Source organism: Asterias amurensis, chromosome 1, assembly GCF_032118995.1.
Source record: "Asterias amurensis chromosome 1, ASM3211899v1".
Classification (NCBI taxonomy): Eukaryota; Metazoa; Echinodermata; class Asteroidea; order Forcipulatida; family Asteriidae; genus Asterias; species Asterias amurensis.
In genome coordinates this window covers 24858531-24870527 of record NC_092648.1, presented here as the reverse complement: position 1 = coordinate 24870527, position 11997 = coordinate 24858531, and the positions used below count along the sequence as shown (strand labels likewise).

Sequence of the window (11997 nt, the reverse complement as noted above, 5' to 3'; positions counted from 1 at the left end):
TAGTAAACTATCCACTGATAATAGTACGGCTGGATTATCCATGGATGTTTCCTAATAAAGGGACTTCAATTACGAAGCGACTGGGGCCAGAGTGGAGTAGCAAGCCTATGAAAGTGCTTTCGAGAACATGCAAAGTGTAAAGGTGGTTCGGTCGTCATGTGACGGTCACTAAAAGCCGATAACTCACGACACTTGACGACAACTGCTTGCACGTTTTCACTAAAAGCCGATAACTCACGACACTTGATGACAACTGCTTGCACGTTTTAGTGCTATGGGTGCGTTCGTTTAGCTCGTTGATCTTCCTATACTGTGCAGAAACCTCCTCTGGACTCCAGACTGGAGTATACCATAGTTGTTGTCGGCAGTTGTCAGTTGTTGGCTTTTTAGTACTACCCTCGAATTTGAGCGAAGCAATGTCATGCTGATAAATTAAAGGTTGTCAGTACCTCGTCGATGCTCTCGTCCGGTTCCCCCTCCCCCAGGAACTGAGGAAGGTCATGAGGTGAGAACTGTTCTAAAGAACAACTCATTATTTTTATTTCGAAATGTTTCTACCTCCATTTCCTTTTCTACGCCACTGACACACTCTTCAGCGGCAGTCAACTTGATCGCTGTACTGACTCTTGTTTTACCATTTACCAACCACCATTTTGGTTACTCCCGGTTTCGTGTACGGGAGACGATAGCGGAACGAAACCGCATAGTTCTAGGGAATATACCGGACACCTCGGCACCATGCAAACTCGGCACCTCGCAAACTCGGCACAAGTCAAACAAGTATGTGTACTCATCATCATATATAGGATTAGGACTAGGACTGTAGGACTAGGAGGTAGAACAAAAAACACCTTAAAATTAAAAGCTGGTTTTAAAAAATTTAAGTAAGCAGCTTTGTAAACGATGTTAATGGAAATAATTAGTAGTTATACTTATACTAGCTTATAATATATGACCATAATAACCGCTTCCGAACTTTTGAAAAATTGGCATCGGAGATTTGTTTTCCCGGAAACTTTTTTAACATCCGCACGTTCAGTTTTTAAAAAGTTGTTTAATAATTATGCCTCCACGAATATGTTTTCATGTGGTGAAGCTTCGCTAGTTTGTGATGAAGTGGGCTTTGAAAATTTTAGCGTTTGGTTGACAATGACTTTTTGATTTTTGAATGGAGTGTGATTTGGGAGCGTGAATTGCCTGCATGGCGGGATTTATTTCTATTTCCAACTGTACTGAGTTTGCAACCATGGCAGATTGAGCGTTTTCAACTGGGTGCTGAGTTTGTAGCTTATGTGCGCGTGCCGAGTAACGAGTTTGTGGGTGCCAAGTTTGCAAGGTGCCGAGGTTGTGGGTGCCGAGTTTGCGAGGTGCCGAAGTGACCGGTACCCGTTCTAGGAGTACATTTTTGGTGACATGCTCGGTTCAACTTCAGAACTAGTCCATAAGGTTTATCGCGAATAGCAAAATATCAAGAGAGGGCGCTGTTGAACCAACGCAAGGTATAGGCGTTGCGTGCGCGAGTCTAAGAAACTGCATAGAAACTGCCCCATATTCCTTCCCACAATGCATTGAGTTTCTGAATCACGATAAACCTTATGATGGAGCAAAGTTTATTGCTCCATGATCATCATCAAGGTTCAGTTAATGGTTCAATACACCATGGAGGTACCACCAAGCATACTCCTAGAATCGCCTCCCGTAACGGGAGGGAGACGATAGCGGACGAAACCGACCGAAATAGTTCTAGAGGAGTACACCTGGCACTACCATTCCTGAGTCTTGGGTACGGGTCGATTAAATACAACGTGTTACTGTTATATCATGTGGAATAAATTAGAGTTCTAATTTATTCCTCCATCGTTATATAGACCCAGTGAATGGGGCGCTAGATTCCTTTGTTAGAAATTTTGACACTATCGGTGACAACAACAATTCATTGATCAGTAATCACCCTGTGGGGGCTTAGCGGACCGTTCAAACTCGGTGTATTATTCCTCCATGTTCCTTGTTAGGACTCAAGAGAAAATTAAGGTCGGTTCATATTCATGATATTGATAAATACTTCCTGCGATTAATGCGTATCATGATACTTCCTGCGAATAATGCGAATGCGATACAAAAGTTGATTCGCAACAAATAGTTTCCATCAGTTGACTTATTGTGCTCAACTCCTCGAAACATTTGCTGTGATAACGTTATGCATGTGACGTCAAAATTTGCTTAAATCTTTGTAAATTGCTTTGCTGTTTCTAGCCCACTGCACTATACATTTTGCTCTGGTCCATAAGGTTTATCGCGAATAGTAAAACATCAAGAGAGGGCGCTGCTCGACCGAGCATGCTGACTACTAAAAGGGGGCATCTGTAGCTCAGGCGCATCGCATGTCTTGCATGACAACATAAACAGTGGTCATCGAAGCAGAACTAGAACTATAAGGTTCGTTCCGCTGTCGCTTAGAGCAATAGTGGAACAGACCTCATAGTTCTAGGAGTACCCAAGACGCATTGCGGTTCTGAATCCTAATAAACTTTGCAAGCGCGCAGCACACACATCACACAGTGTGTAAGTACCATCGACAGACTGTCTTCCACCAAGGAAGAAGACAAAGAAGAAGGCCTTGTGGGGCACTGTTCCTGTACTTCTTTTTTGTTTCAATAAGTCATTATAGGTAGTATTAGTTTTCAAGCTAAATCTGTTTTTTGTCTTTATTTTTTATTTTGGGGCATTTTTTGTGAGACAATCATAGAAAATGGTGGTTTCGCTGGTGACACAATGTCCACAGAATTACATTGAACTTACACGATTTGAAGATAACGATGACAGAAAACTTGCCTTGAAATATTACTTGCTGAGGTGCTGAGAAATCGGTAAAACAATATCCCAAAAGTAATTTTTGTCTCGGGACATTTGTATCTTTTTTCTACATTCGATGTTTGAGCAAAGAGCAAGCTTTTATGCTAATAGGGCAGTGTACAACAAATAGTAAAAATATGTTGCTTTTGTAATTTTTCATACAGCGCAAGTGCAAAAATGGTTAATCTAAAGACATGATTTGACACCCCCATGTTCCAACACCCCTAACCCTAACCTAGCGTTTAGCCTAAATCGTAAAGGGGGTTTTCAGAACATTGTCAGAACATAAGGGTGTAGGAATATAGAGTAGTCGCCCTACAATTATTTCACATGGGTGTTTGGTTTGGGCCCAAGCCCAACCAATGACCTGTTTGAGGCTCATGCTTAAAGGAACACGTTGCCTTGGATCGGACGAGTTGGTCTATAAAAAAGCGTTTGTAACAGTTTGTTATAAATGAATATGGTTAGAAAGATATTTTAAAAGTAGAATATAATGATCCACACAAGTATCACTCGAAATTGTACGGTTTTCCTTTTACGTCGCGAACTAACATGGTCGGCCATTTATGGGAGTCAAAAATTTGACTCCCATAAATTGCCGACCGTGTTAGTCCACGAGGTAAAAGGAAAGCCGTGCAATTTCGAGGCATGTTTGTGTGGATCATTGTATTCTACTTTTACACCATCTTTCTAACCAATTTGCATTTTATCAATATAAACCACAATATGCATTTTATCACAAATGGTTACAAACGCTTTTCAAAGTGCAACTCGACCGATCCAAGACAACGTGTTCCTTTAATACCTGGCAGTATCACAAACTGGCTTCTAAAAACTATATCATTTGGAACATGTTAATATTATTAATACGTGTATTACATTCACAATGTTACTGTGGAAACAGTAAACCTAATCCAACCAAACCTAACCTACAATGCAGATGGGCTGATCAAGGGGCTGCTCTAAATCTCACCCCCAAAAATTGCATAACACTTGGTACATGTACGTCAGTAAAAATGATTCAAGCTTGATTCAAAACTAACACAAGGGCCCAATTTTTTCAATTCAATTCAATACACGTTTATTCCATACTCTTGTTGAGAAAAAAAACAATTGTGAGAATTAAACAGTACATATAGAAATTTAACAAATCTAAAGTGTATTAAATTATACAGAAAAACAATATAAACTAAAAGCAAATAATAAATTAATAACTAGGAATTTACTATGTACAAATACAGGAGCGAGAGCATGAGGCTGTTAGTTAAGCAGTGGCTTGTAGACAACAGCCTTTATACAGACAAGAAAACAAACAAACAAACAAACAAACAAACAAACAAACAAATAAACATCGAAGAAGAAACAAGGGCAAGACAATTACACAATGACAATATAAAATGCTGACGACAAAAACACAAAGAATGTTAAACCAGGCTAACTGAAGATGACAAAAGAAAAAAAATAAGTGGAGAGAAAAGCTATGTTACATAGTGGGAGAGGAGGACTCTTTTGTAAGAGATCTTAAATCGACCCACGGACGGCATTGTTCTTAAATTGCTAGAGATAGCATTCCAAAGACGTGGACCAGTGAATCGAAGGGTGTTGCTAGAGTACAGGGTGCAGGTGAAAGGAAGAAACAGGTTATTACGGGATCTGGTTGAGAAGTCATGGACTTCATGAACCGACGTGAAGAAAGTGGAAAATGATCGAGGAAGGAGATTATTAGTATATTTGAACATAAAAATACCAGTTTGAAGTTTATTGATGTCAGTAAGAGTAATTTCATAAGCTGTTTAGCTGAAAATACTTCTTGACAAAACTAAGCAAAAATTTAGCCAGTCACAACAATGTCAACTTCATGTTAATTTGGCAGGTAACTTGTTTAATGTTATGTGATTCTTTTCAATGCTTCATGTTTTTGTGCTAACAAAGATTATGAAACTGGGCCAAGGGCTCACTTTCAAAGAGCTGCTTATAAAGACCTACTTGAGCAATAATGGCAAGCAGTGTTCTTTGCTGAATTTCATTTGAAATGTTTTCAATCAATAAGGTTGGAATTTCAGCTCACAGCCGGTTCAACAAAAACTGGAACTTCCTCATTTCTCGGTAAACACATCTCACATGGTCAAGGTACATGACTGATTGACTGTCAATTTTGTTTGCCCAGAAATATGACATCAAATGTGGTTTCGGATGGTGTGTAGTGTGATAAAAGAAAAAATGGGGAACACGTGTACCATACGTGAATCATTAACAAGGAAATTGGGACCGGAAAATGATTCATAAAAATGTCAAATAATTTTTTTCTTCTTCTGAATCCCGGAGTTGGACATTGATATGAACAGCGTGTAAAATAAGTCTACCATTGCAATGTACTGTGTAGATAATGCTTTCGTTCATAGTAATACCATGGTAATACATACTTCCTGCATTAAACAAATACATGTAGTACAATAGGAGACACCAGCAGAAAGGAATGAAGTAACCCTTCCTTCCACTTTCATTTTAAGAGGACTAGCTCTATTGGAAATAATTGCATCACAAAAATGAATTTGACCTTGAGGTACCTTGGCCTACAATTTGACAGTGATAACTGATAAGTGAATATTATAGTTTATATTATTTGTTATGAATGTTTTAATCTAAAATGCTGAGGTTTCACTGAAATATTGATTTTAGATCATACTTAATCATCTCAAAGCTTGACATGATATTAAAGACACTGGACACCTTTGGTAATCATCAAAGACTAGTTTTCTCACTTGGGGTATCTCAACATAATTATGCACAAAATAACAAACCTGTGAAAATTTGAGCCCAATTGGTCGTCTTAGTTGCGAGATAATAATGAAAGAAAAAACACCCTTGTCACATGAAGTTGTGTGCTTTCAGATGCTTGATTTCGAGACCTCAAAATCTAATTCTGAGATCTCTAAGTCAAATTTGTGGAAAAATACTTCTTTCTCGAAAGCTATGTTACTTCAGAGGTAGCCGTTTCTCTCAATGTTTTAATACTATCAACAGCTCCTCATTACATGTTACAAAGTACGGTTTTATGCTAATAATCATTTTGAGTAAGTACGGTCCCAATGGTGTCCACTGCCTTTAAACATGTACATTTTGTATTTATGATTTTTTTATTTTATGAGAAATCGCCTAACATCACACGGCCCGACAGCCACTTTAATCAACCGCCACCAGGGTCACTTTGCCAACTAAATAAGGGTTACAATTCGTCAGGATGTAAATGTAGGCATGGGTGTCATCCACTAGGAGCCTAATGCAATACCTCCCAAACTTTTCACAAATCCACTATGGTTTATAAGTGCCTAGACTTGATTCAAGTCCCATTCTCGTGTGTGAGGTCCCTAAGCTATTACCTCAACTTTATACTATGAAACAACCCGTAGCATACAGTGGGTGCGTTCGTTTAGCTTCCCTGGGTCGACCCCGGTGTGTGGCGTTTTTTTTTCCCAGGACGAACGTGTGCAGATAATTACCCACAATCATCCTGGACAAAAACCATGCCACACACCGGGGTCAACCCAGGGAAGCTAAACGAACGCAGCCTGCACAGTGCGCGCTCGCCGTCAAAATGTGGTCCCGAGAATGGAACTTGACGAAGTTGTTTCTTACTCTGCATGTTGTTATTGGAAAATCACTCCAAATGGGGAGATGTAAATCTCCCCAAATGGGGAGATGTACAAAACCAATGGGAGCGTGGAAGCGCTGCCCTGCAGGTAAAATATTCATTATACTCTGTGACATCACAGTAGAAGACGTTGTAAGGCACGTGTCTATATGCCGCACGCACGTGGGGCGGGTAAACTCATTAGCAGGCAAGGGGGTGTCGGTGTCATAAGTCGTTTCAGGGCTGTATGCTTCGTTTTTGAAAGGGCAAGGGCACCAAGGCACTTTCTCTTTGGCAAAGGGCACTCTATGAGGAAATTGTAAATTTCTACTGGAGCATTTCAAGGGCACCAAGGCGATGGCAAGGGGCAACGGAGACAATCGCCTCCGTTGCCTCTGTGAAGTATCAGGCCTGCCGTATCACGTAACAATGTTACATATTCATAAGTGAATACATTTACATACCAGGCGACTGCGACATCGTCAAGTCCCTGTCCCGCATGCAGAACAGGTTTGGGAATGCAGAGCATCACAAAGCAGTAGTTTCCTGGGGATGGCACGGGATTGGGACTTGAGTCAAGTCTAATAAGTGCCCTGCTCAAGGGCACAAGTGTCACGAACAGGATTCAAACCCTCCCCTACTGCTGATAACACCAGATCTTTGGTCTGCTGAACTCTAGACCATTGGGCTATTAGTACAACACACAACAACTGCAGTGTCGACTCTTGAAATCCCATTCCAACTTGGACAAAGCCTTGTAACTAATGTTGATCGAGATTTCAGTCCCTTCGTGGTTACATTGTTTGTAGGTGTCTCCTACTTGGGTTTCTTCTCCCATGCCGAAATGTTCTTCATCATTTTCTCAAAATCAAAAATCTTATAACGACTTGATTGAAAACAACAACAAATAATCTTTAGAAAATAACAAATGTTTTCAGTCAATAAGGAATTTGGATTCACATGAGATTAAACAGATTTTAATTGTGTAAAAAAAATAATCATTTTGATTACCCTTTTCTGGTGCGCTTGAGAAAGCTTTTCAAAAAGGCCTTGTTTTTAAAGTCATCACTCATATTATGTCATCAGTCACTCATGTTGAGTCTATGTGGAAGCTCCAATTCGTATAGCAGCTTTGTATAACAACTGAACAAAGCAAACTCCCACACTAGATGTCAGAGTATTGTCATTTTGATGCAAGCCAGAAGTGCTTCTAGTTTTTGAAAACCTTGAGGTTGGGGATATAATCTGAGAGAGCTCCTCAAAAAGCTTTAGGGGCCCTAATACTGTTGAAAGCTACATTTTATTGTCCTTAATTTTAATAGTGATTACCTCGCATCTGTAACATCCCTTAAAGCTGCTTGATAAACCATTACCTATTGGCTTGGATCCAGGAAACCTCATACAGCTAATCGGGAAGACGGCTTTGTTCCCAAGAATGAAATGCCTTGAGTTTCCTCTCTAAGAGGGCAAGGCCATTAGTTTGAAATATAAGTGAAGATACCTTGGCCATGCTAATGTACATAAGTAAGGTCACTGGGTGAATGCGTTGTTCATTGTACAAGCGCTACATGAATTTATTTATCAATCTTGATCTTGTCATTGGATATCATACAGTTGTTAACAATTTACCAAAATAAAGTGACAGTAAAACAGTTAAAAACAGAATCTAATACATATTATTTGTGTTTTTACCCCATTGTAAGACTAGGATATAATAATATCTTTAATTTTTGAAATTTTTATATTATTTTATTTCTACACTTTTTGGGTTTCAAAACTAACCCTGTGAAAATTTCATTTCAAAAGCTGGTTCCATGCAAACATTTTCTCACATTTAAATGTTTTTTGATTACCTACATGTATACAAATTGCACGTGAACCTCTATAAGTTAAGACACTTTTTAATATATTACCATTCATATTTTACACCTTTGAATGTTTACGATTCACATGTTACACCTTTATGTTGTTACCCACTCACATGTTACACCTTCATGTATACCATTTACATGTGAAACCATTCCCATGTTACAATATAAATGTACACCTTCATGTTATACACCATTCACATGTTACACCTTCATGTTTACAAACAACACAAATAACAAAAATTATAAAAGAGAATTCTGCAAACTAACATACCAAATGTTGAACAACCTCCCAGTATCCAATTGTTGCATTGGTTTGAAGTGTGCAAATCAAGTAAGTGATGCTGACTTACCGGTCAGTCACTTCTCTTCGAAATTGACTGTAAGGAAAAATATAAATAAAGTCTGAACACTGCTTCGAGCAGATGCCATTTGAAAGGTACACACTTCATGTAATATCTTGTTAAAGGGAAGGTTGTTTTGGTAATCACATGAACAGCAAAAAAACTTTTAGTTGGAAGCGTGCAGCTTCTTTTAATAGTATAGCGTTTTAAGAAACATTATTTCAATTGGTGCATGCTATGACAGGGGTCCATGGCGTTTTGCCGAGGGTGCCATTTTCCCCTGGACCCAAATTACAGCGTGCAACAATTGGTTCCTTTTATACCTTGGTAACATGATTATTCCTCTTCTCAAAGTTTTGTTGCCATCTTTCATCATTATTACGACAAAGTTAGATAGTTTAATAAGCAGACGAACATTTGTTTAATTAAGAAACAATTCGTCACTGTTCCCGCGGATGTTTCATATTGAGCTGGAAATAGACCAACGGTGGGAACGATCAAGTTAATGTTCACCTGTTAACATAACTCATGTAAAAAGATAAGTTTTTAGTTCTTATGCCCCTAACATTTGAATCTGATAAACACTTGACATGCAACAAAATGCATGAACCATGGCTGCACATGAAAGGTGTACATTACCTTGATCGTTCCCAGCGTTGCTCGATTTCAAGCGCTTAACGAAACTGTTGGTTTGCTTACTAGTTTAAACGCATCTCATCGTAAATAATGTTTGAAGATCACAACATAACTTTGATAAAAGGAATAATCATGTTACCAAGGTATAACAGAACAATTGTTGCACGCTGCGATATGGGGTTCATGGGTTTTGTAGACCCTCAGGGGAAAATGACACCCTTGGCTTTGCCTCAGGTGCCATTTTCCCCGGGTGTACAAAATGCCATACCCATCACAGAGTGCAACAGCATGCAACAATTGGATACTGGGAGGTTGTTCAACATTTGGTATACGTTAGTTTGCAGAATTCTCTTTTATTATTTTTTTTATTTGTGTTGTTTGTAAAGACATTAAGAGTTCTTCCAGTACTGAATTGCACTCTTTAATTGTCTTATCATTATTATTATCATTATTATAATTTGAGGAACAACATAGGTGAAAGTCCGGTTGTGAGCAGATGAGAGTGTTCTAATCGTTGAGTGTTCAGTTAGGCTTGTGGCGCCAAAAGCTAAAAAAAACAATTTTTAGAGGGATGCCATTTTGTTTTTGTTTTACACTAATCAAAGTAAGTCTGTGGTATGTAGAGAATGTAGAAGTAGATAAGATGAACTGAAAAGATAGCGTTATCGGATATATTTCTCATGGTTTTATAGCTAGCTTTGGCTGCTTCTGAATAGACTTATTATGCATTATGTCATTTGAGTAGGCTGCCCTCACCTACATGTAGAGGTCAAAAAGAGGTTGTTCATTGGCCAATCCTGTGCGTCGGTCATAAAAATCGTTGTAATTTTCATTTGATTTATCCTGGTTGTGAAGCCAAGGATATCAATGTACATGTGCTAACCAAGAACCCCATGGAGAGAAGACAAGCAAGCAGGCATGTGAGACTTCTTCTTTTCAGCTGATTATCCTCTTTAGGGGTTTTGATTTTCCTCTTTTTGTCTTCACTTTCTTTGTACAAATGTATAGGAATATTATCTTTTCCTCTTTTTTTTCTTGCCCGGTTTTCTCATCTCCTCTTTTTTTCATGGATAGTTACGATGAGTGAGCAAGAAAGTTTCAGTGATAAATACCAAGGAAACACATGCAGTCAGGTAGGGACATTCTACATAGGCATGATTCGAACCGGGGTCAAAAGGTGTACGGTGAGGAAGGATACCTCTACCATAACCCAACCACCCGTTTCCAATGCTTCATTGTTTACCTCTAAGATGGTGGATGGATGACGTCAATGCATTAATCGATCGGCTTAACTACTTGTTACTTTCGCACTCTTCATTCTTCTGATGAGTCCCTTTTAACTATTCCTAGAACTCCCTCATCATATGGCGATCATGCATTTTCTGCTTGTAGGCTATTGTAGAACTTTGGAACGCTTAACCAAATAACATATAACATTAAAAACTTGCTGAAACCTTGTTTGTTTAAATTCACTGTACACCTAGCTTGTTACATGTCTTGACTTAGATTATTCCTTGTATATTGTCATTGTGTTGTATATTTCTCTTTTGTTGTACAAATATGTTTTGATTTTTGTTCTGCACCTCGGAATAAAGTCTTGCACCTCGAAATAAAGTCGCGTATCATGTGATGTGGCACAACTGTCCCGGCCGTTACTCTCGACCAATAGGAATGAAGACACTGTCTTATAAGCACAGGTGCAAGCACACTTTTTACTGGTCATAAACAAAGGTTTATACACACCCACGTGACGCGCTCTCCACCAATAGGAATAGCGAAACTGTCTGAGGTATTTTATGAATACATTATTGTTATTTTTTTATTATAAGCTTTTTAAGCAGTTGCAGCTAAATCACAATGTAAGCTTGTGTTGTGAAATAAGCCTGTCGTTCACTTCAACCCTTAGCAACATCCTTAGCAACAATCACAACCCAAGCCACCAATATGTGACCTTAGATAGAGTCTTTATCTAAAGTCTGTTTCTGTGTTAGCTTCTGGTCTGAACCATGAGACCACAAGGTATTGCAGAATAAAACTTAAATCATGGCTCTGCAACATACACCTTCTTGTTGGGATGTCACCAAAACTTAATTTCTTGTTAATAACAATATTATTATTATTCTTTTATTTGGCAATTTCTCAAAACAAGAAACAACAAATATGCAAATTAAATTAAAAATGTATAATGCAATTTTGCATCAGGTATAAAGGATTGTACATTTATTTTGTTCTTACATGCCTGCATGCTCCTCTTCAATTCATTCCTTTTTTTGCTCAATCTAGTTGCCCTCCTGTCATGTTCTGTTCTGGGTTTTTATTTTTATTTTTTATATTTATTGTGTGCTTTTTGCTTGTATATTTATTGTATTCGTTATTATTTTGTTTGGTTCGTTGCTTTTCGTTTAACTATTGCTGTGCTTTTTGATGTACTTGTATTTGTTGAGGTCAAATAAATAATAATAATAATGTACACCAATGTACTAAGCACTGTATACACAATGAAAATATACAAAGGCAAATCACTTGGGTGGGATTCAAACCCTGACCTTTGCATTGCTAGAGCAGGGGTCGATTTCACAAAGAGTTAGGACTCGTCTTATCTCGAGTTAGGACAAGTATTAAATTAGGATTAATCTTAAGGTCTGTATGCTACAGTGCAGGGTTG

General features: G+C 38.4%; 1 protein-coding gene across 1 annotated transcript in view; it reads left to right on the top strand.

Annotated features, from left to right (window-relative positions):
* Positions 1–5: 5 nt before the first annotated feature.
* LOC139934066 (uncharacterized) overlaps positions 6–11997 on the top strand; it is a 38293-nt gene continuing 26301 nt past the window's right edge. Inside the window, exon 1 of the mRNA XM_071928366.1 lies at positions 6–505. The gene's annotated coding sequence lies outside the window, so the exon portion shown is untranslated. The remainder of the gene's footprint in view (positions 506–11997) is intronic.